Below are 7821 nucleotides of genomic sequence, written 5' to 3'. Positions count from 1 at the left end.
TGCATTCTCTTTTTTCTGTTCCGTTGGTCTGTGTATCTACATTTATACCAATATCATGTTGATATGGTTACTATAGCCTTATAGTATAATTTGTAGTTGGGTGATGTGATGCCTCCAAGTTTGTTCTTTTTGCTTAGGATTGCTTTGGCTATTTGGGCTCTTTTTTTGGGCTCCATATGAATTTTTGGATTTTTCTTCTAATTCCATGAAAAATGATTTTGGTAGTTTGATAGGAATTGCATTGAATCCATAGGTTGCTTTGGGCAGCATGGTCATTTTTGCAATATTGATCTTTCTAATCCATGAGCGTGGTATGTATTTCCATTTGTTTGTGTCATCTGTGATTTCTTTTAGCAGTGTTTTGTAGTTCTGCTTGTAAAGATCTTTTACCTCCTTGGCTTAGTATATTCCTAGGTATTCTGTTTTATTTTATTTTTCCAGCTATTGTAAAAGGAGCTGAGTTTTTTATTTGATTCTCGCTTGGTCATTATTGATGTATTGCAGTGCTACTAATTTGTGTATATTGATTTTGTAATCTGGGACTTTATTGAATCCCTTTATCAAATCTAGGAGTCTTTTGGAAGAGTTTTTAGGATTTTGTAGGTATATGATCATATCATCAGCAAACATATATAATTTGACTTCATCTTTTCCAATTTACATTCCATTTATTTCTTTCTCTTGCCTGATTCCCTGGCTAAGACTTCCAGTAATATGTTGAAAATAAGTGGTAAAAGTGGACATCCTTGTCCTGTTCCAGTTTTTAGGGGGAATGCTTTCAACCTTTCCCCACTCAGTATGATGTTGGCTGTGGGTCTGTCATACATGGCTTTTATTATTTTGAGTTATTTTCCTCCTATTCCTACTTTGTTGAGGTTTTTTTTTTTTATCATAAAAGGATACTAGATTTTATTGAATACTTTTTCTGAAATCTATTGAGATGATTATATGGTTTCTGTTTTTACTTCTGTTTGTGTGATGAATCATATTTATTGAGTTGAATATGTTGAACCCTCCCTGCATTTCTGGGATGAAACCCACTTGATCATGTTGTATTGTCTTTTTGATGTGCTGTTGGATTCAGTTTGCTGGTATTTTATTGAAGATTTTTTCATCCATGTTCATCGGGGATATTGGTGTGTTCTGTAGCTTTCTTTTTCTTTTTTTATGTCCTTTCCTGGCTTTGGTATCAGAGTAAAACTTCATAGAATGAGTTAGAGAGGATTCTCTTTTTCTCAGTCTTTTGGAATAGTTTCAGTAAGATCAGTACCAATTTTTCTTAAATGTCTGGTAGAGTTTGGCTGTGAATCTGTATGGCCCTAGACTTTTTTAGTTGTTGTGACAATTCTTAAATTACTGATTCAATCTCATTGCTTGTTACTGGTCTGTTCAAGGTTTTTATTTCTTCCTGATTCAAGCTAGGAGGGTTGTATGTTTCCAGGAATTTATCCATTTCCTCTAGATTTTTCAGTTTGTATGCATAGAGGTATTCATAGTAGGCTCGAATGATATTTTGTATGTCTGTGGTGTTGGTCATAATGTCTTCATTTTCATTTCTAATTGAACTTATTTGAATCTTCTCTCTTCTTTTCTTGGTTAATCTAGCTAATGGTCTGTCAATTTTGTTTATCTTTTCAAGGAATAAACTCCTTGCTTCATTAATCTTTTGTATTGTTTCTTGGTTACAATTTCATTGAGTTCTGCTCTGATATTTTTTATTTCTTTCCTACTACTAGCTTTGGGTTTCGGTTTGTTCTTGTTTTTCTAGTTTCTTGAGGTATGCTGTTAGGTTGTCAGTTTGTGATTTGTCAGACTTTTTGATGTGGGCGTTTAGCACTATAAACTTTTCCTTCAGCATTTGCATGAAAGTTTCCTCATGTGTTTGCTGATGTATAAAATAACTCCTTGCCCTAAAATTATAATCCTCTGCAAGTTGATAAGGCATAGAAAAACCTCGAATTACTTGAGAATGTTTATTCTGCCTGGCCTATTTAATTTTGGCTTACTTAAACCCATAATAATAAAATATAATCTTTAATTAAACATGCAAATACTTAATAATGCTTATAACTTTCAGTATTCATTATATAACAGAATGGTTTGCATTTATTTTTAATATTTTTCAAAGTGAATATATTTTAGTATATCAGTGTTTTTAAACGCTTTAATGAGGTATATTTGATATACAAAAAATGCACATATTTAATGTATACAATTTGATGAATGTGAATGTATGCATAAACCTGTGATATCATCACCACAACCAAGGTACTGAATATATCCATCACCTCCAAAAGTGGGTGTGTGCATGTGTGTGTGTGTGTGTGTGTGTGTGTTTTGGTAAGAACACAACATAAGATCTATCCTCAACACATTCTAAAGTGCACAATACTGCATTGTTAACTACGGCACTATGTTGTACACAAGATCTCTAGGACTTATTTATCTAACATGACTAAAACTTTATACCTATTAAAACTTTGTACCTTTATACCTTTTGAAAATAATTTCCCATTTTCCCTTTCCCCCACCCCCTGGCAATCACCACTTATTCTTTGCTTTCATGAGTTTGATTATTTCAGGTACCCTATATAAGTGGAATCATGAGCATTTGTCTTTTTGTGACTGGCTTATTTCATGTAGTGTAATAACCTCTAGGTTTTTCTGTGATGTCACAAATGGTAGGATTCCCTCCTTTTTTTTAAAGGCTGATTAACATTCCATTGCAGTGTATACTACATTTTCTCTATCCAGTCAACTCTTCATGAGCATTTGTTTTGTTTCCATGTCTTTACTATTATCAATATTGCTACCATAAGAAATAGAAAAATACTTATTATGAGGAATTGGCCTATACTACTATGGAGTCTGAAAAGTCCATCTGATATCTGGAAGCTGGTTTATATATTTTCTATTTACATTGTTAAAACCCCATACAGCTTTTAATTTCTTTCACCATATTTAATTGAATTGCTTGTCCTATTTAATTGTGATTTATAATTATGTAGTTGAATCTACTAAGCAAGGTATATTTAAGGAAGCCTTGTTTCAATTTTTTTTTCTCTGCTCGAGTCTCTTTATCCTTCTATAGGATACTACTTAACACACATGTAACTATATATACTTACGTATTTATATAACTATATATAGATAATTGACCCTTGCACAATGTGGGGGTTAGGAATGCAGATCCCCCATGCAGTCAGAAATCCAAGCATAATTTTTGTCTCCTTCAAAACTTAACTACTAATAGCCTACTGTTGACCAGAAGCCTTATCAAGAACATAGATGGTTGATTAACACATATTTTATATATTCTATATATTGTATATTGTATTCTTACAAAAAAGTAAGCAAGAGAAAAGGAAATGTGAAAGAAAATCATAAGGAAGAGAAAATGCATTTACTGTTTATTAGTGAAAGTGAATCAGCAGAAAGGTCTTCATCCTCATTTTCTTTATGTTGAGTAGACTGAGGAGGAACAGGAAGAGAAAGGGCTGTTTTTGCTGTCTCAGAAGTGGCAAAGGAAGAGAAAATCCATGCATTAAGTGGACTCCTGCAGTTCAAACACATGCTGCTCAAAGGTCACTGTATAATATTTTCCCCTTTTTCTTAAATAAATGATAGATTATGGCCAATGTTTTCTACCTTACATTTTTAAGTTTAATGATAGACCCTACAGGTAACGCTATAGTATTATGGTAGATATAAATATGTAACAAAATGATTAGGGGAAAAGCCTAAAGTAGCATCACAAATAAAATTGCAATCACTTGTAGACTTTTGGAATACATGTCAATGGTCAAAAAATGTTACCACATACTATGAAACAGCTGTTTACTAAAAACTGTCATAATTGGTAATCAAAAAGTAATGTTTTAAGCATTTACATCCTAACATAATGATTTGGTGTGTGTGTGTGTGTGTGTGTGTGTGTGTGTGTGTGTGTGTATGCTTTAGTGGGCTTTCATATATTTTATAAAATTGGTAGGAGTTGCAGGTTGATAAGTAATGTGTTAGTTATACTTTTTCCTCATTGAAATAATGTGATATGTTCTCTAAGTTAGTATTGTCACACAGAATGTCTGATTTCCAAAAAGAGATTACTGATAATAAGAGGATTATGTATTTTATTTCTTTATCTTAATTCACCTGTATGGATGACTGATGTTATGATTTTACTACCAGACAGTAGGTGGCACTGTAAGTATGCATTCATTAGAGACCAAATTAACATAATAAACTCCAACATGTAATTGGTATTTAATACTTGAAGTTGTTGCACTTAATGTTGTTTGAAAAATGGACCATTGTCTAATGTCTAGAAATATATTTCTGATATATTTAGAATGTATATCCAAAATTTATTTGAAATACTTTCAGTTATAGCTATTAAAGGTGTGTGTGTGTCTATGTATGAGAGAGTAGGAAAATATTATGTTACTGCTACTCCAATACCAAATTATTGTTTAATTTAGTATAGTGAATGATTTTAATGAGTCAATCATTTCAGTGTTACATTATCCAAAATAAAGACTGAGTGTATTCCTTAGGCACTGACAAATGAGCTGCCTTTCCCTCAATTTTTAAATACTGATTTTTAAAAAGGAAATCAGGCCAGGCATAGTGGCACATGCCTGTAATCTCTGCAGTTTGGGAGGCCAAGGCAGGAGGATAGCTTGAGGTCAGAAGTCCGAGAACAGCCTGGGAAACGTAATGGGATCCAATCTCTACAAAAAAATAAAAATAAATCAGCCAGGTGTGGTGACATGTGTCTGCAGTCCCCAGGAGCCCAATTGCTAGCCACGATGATGCCACTTACTCCAGCCTGGGTAACAGAATGAGACGGTCTAAAAAAAAAAAAGAAAGGAAGAAAAAAAATCAAAGCAGATTTAATGTCAAAATTAGAATTTTGTTGGTCTTCTTAACTTTATGATTTTTTTATTTTGAATTTTTAATGGTGCTTTAAAAAATGTTACCACTGACCTTCATGTTGCTAAATCCAGTTTTCAATTCTCAGGCCTCATGATATTTGACATATCAACAGTATTTCACACACAGCAGATTACTCTTTTTTTTTTTTTTTTTTTTTTTTTGAGACAATCTCTCTTTATTTTCTAGACTGGAATGCAGTGGTGCTATCTCGGCTCACTGCAACCTCCGCCTCCCAGGCTCAAGTGATTCTTCCATCTCTTCCTCTGTAGTAGCTGGGACTACAGGTGCCTGCCACCACACTTGGCTAATTTTTTGTATTTTTAGTAAAGACAGGGTTTCACCATGTTGGCCAGGCTGGTCTTGAAGTTCTGACCTCAAGTGATCCACCTGCCTTGTTCTCCCAAAATGCTGGGATTACAGGTTTGAGCCGTTGCTCCCGGCCCTACTCTTTTCTCTTGAAAACATCTTTTTTTTCCTCCCTTAGCTTTTAGGACACCACACCCTTCTAGTATTCATTCTACATCACTGACCGGTCCTTCTCTGTTTTCTTTGCTTTTTCGACTTCCCCTGAATCTTCTAATGTTGCCTGCCCCAGAGATCAGTTCTTGGTCAACTTTTTTCTTATCCACACTCATTGCCTTACTGATATCATTCAGATTTATGGTTTTAAATATAAGTAAACTTTTCATGTTTTAAGTGGAGTTCAAAAGCTTCAGTTGTATGAAAGGAGCTATTACAGTATTTTAAGGGGAATCTGATTGCAAATCCAGTTACATTTAAGTTCCACGACATCATGAGATCTGTTATGGTAGCCTCTGTGTACCACCATTCCTATGGTGAAGATTCTCAAATGCATATCTTAGCCTAGACCTCCTCTCTGAATTCCAGACATAAATTCAACTGCCTACTTGGCAATTCTACTTGGATATCTAATTAACATCTCAAATTAAATGTGCCCAGATTTTTTTCCCCACCACCAAACCTCCTCCACCTCAGTCTTATTCAGCTCAGGTAATGTTAACTACATATATTTTCCATTGCTCAGGCCAAAACCATTGAAATCTTTCTTGACTCTTATTTTCAACCTGCCAGGAAGTCCTGTTGACTGTACCTTCAACATATACCCAGAATCTGACCACTTCTCACTATCTCCACTGTTACTACCATCCAACCAATTATCACGTTTCACTTGTCATTTGCACTAACCTTCCAACTAACCTCTCAACCTCCATCCTGACTGCCTTACAATCCACTTTCAACACAGCAGCCAGAGTTGCTCTCAAAATGGAAATCAGTTTATTTCACCCTTGCTCAAAATTCTGTAGTGACTCTGCTTTTCATGCAGAATAAAAATCAAAGTCTTTACAACATACTCTAAGGTCTAACATGAGCTAGTCCTCATCACTTCTTTAAGCTCATCTCTTACTACTCTTCCCTTCTCTCACTCCATTTCATCCACTTCAACCATACTGGCCTCTCTTATTGTTCTGCAAACACAGCAGGTGCATTCCTATCTCAGGGCCTTTGTACGAAGTATCTCCTTTACCTGAAAGACTTCCCTCTTATTCTTATTTATTTATTTTTTTGATAGAGTCTCACTCACTCTGTTGCCCAGGCTGGAGTGCAGTGGTGCAATCTCAGGCACTGCAACCTCTGCCTCCCAGGTTCAAGTGATCCTCCTGCCTCAGCCTCCCGAGTAGCTGGGATTACAGGCCACCACGCCTGGCTAATTTTTGTATTTTTAGTAGAAACGGCATTTTACCATGTTGGCCAGGCTAATCTCGAACTCCTGACTTCAGGTGATCTGCCCGCCTCGGCATCCCAAAGTGCTGGGATTACAGGTATAAGCCACTGTGCACGGCCATCCTCTTATTCTTTCTGCGGCTTGCTCTCTCCCCTCCTTGTTCACTTCTCCTCTCACATTGAGGGGTATAGTGAAGTTACTACTTACAGTTTCAAACTTTGTCACTGGCCCCAGCATCCCATCTCTCTTACCCTACTCTCTATTTTCTCCAAATAATATATCATCTTTGGTATAATGTATGTATCATTTTTATATAGTATATAAAGATATAAATATATTTTAGAAATAATATAGATACATTTATAGCTAATATAGGAATTATATAATGGCTTATATTTATTATTTTCTGCACTAAAATATAAGCTTCATATGAACAGAGATTGTCTTTTTGAATCACTCCTCTATTAGTGATTAGAACAATGCCTAATTATAGGTAATCAATAAATATTGTAGGTAATCAATAAGTATTTATTAAACGATGAATAAATGAATGAATGAATGGTGGGAAGATAGTACACCATAAACTTTTCAGTATTCAGGGTCTCTAAAGATTGCTTAGAGCCGGGCGCGGTGGCTCACGCTTGTAATCCCAGCACTTTGGGAGGCCGAGGCGGGCGGATCACGAGGTCATGAGATCGAGACCATCCTGGCTAACATGGTGAAACCCTGTCTCTACTAAAAATACAAAAAATTAGCTGGGCGTGGTGGCGGGCGCCTGTAGTCCCAGCTACTCAGAGAGGCTGAGGCAGGAGAATGGCGTGAACCCGGGAGGCGGAACTTGCAGTGAGCCGAGATCGCGCCACTGCACTCCAGCCTGGGCGACAGAGCAAGACTCCGTCTCAAAAAAAAAAAAAAAAAAAAAAAAAAGATTGCTTATATTGTTAATTTAGAAATGATCACTTGGATTTTTAAGGATGATTCACTGACAAAATAGTTGTTTTTTTCCTTTAAAGCTGATTGAACCAGTGGTGGACTTAACTAGAATGAAATTTCTAAATATTATACAGCTGGCCTAGTTAAAAATATAATTCACACAGTTTAAGGTATAATAAGAAGGTGTCTAAGATTTGAGAAATATTTAA

The 7821-nt window shown here is 35.4% G+C and overlaps 1 protein-coding gene across 1 annotated transcript in view; it reads left to right on the top strand.

Moving 5' to 3' along the window:
- The first annotated feature begins 3484 nt into the window (after positions 1 to 3484).
- ABCC9 (ATP binding cassette subfamily C member 9) overlaps positions 3485 to 7821 on the top strand; it is a 229938-nt gene continuing 225601 nt past the window's right edge. Inside the window, exon 1 of the mRNA XM_058443111.1 lies at positions 3485 to 3584. The gene's annotated coding sequence lies outside the window, so the exon portion shown is untranslated. The remainder of the gene's footprint in view (positions 3585 to 7821) is intronic.

Source organism: Hylobates moloch, unplaced genomic scaffold (genome assembly GCF_009828535.3).
Source record: "Hylobates moloch isolate HMO894 unplaced genomic scaffold, HMol_V3 SCAFFOLD_8, whole genome shotgun sequence".
NCBI classification, from domain to species: domain Eukaryota; kingdom Metazoa; phylum Chordata; class Mammalia; order Primates; family Hylobatidae; genus Hylobates; species Hylobates moloch.
The sequence above is the reverse complement of the archived record's forward strand: the minus strand, read 5'-3'. Positions and strand labels throughout refer to the sequence as shown.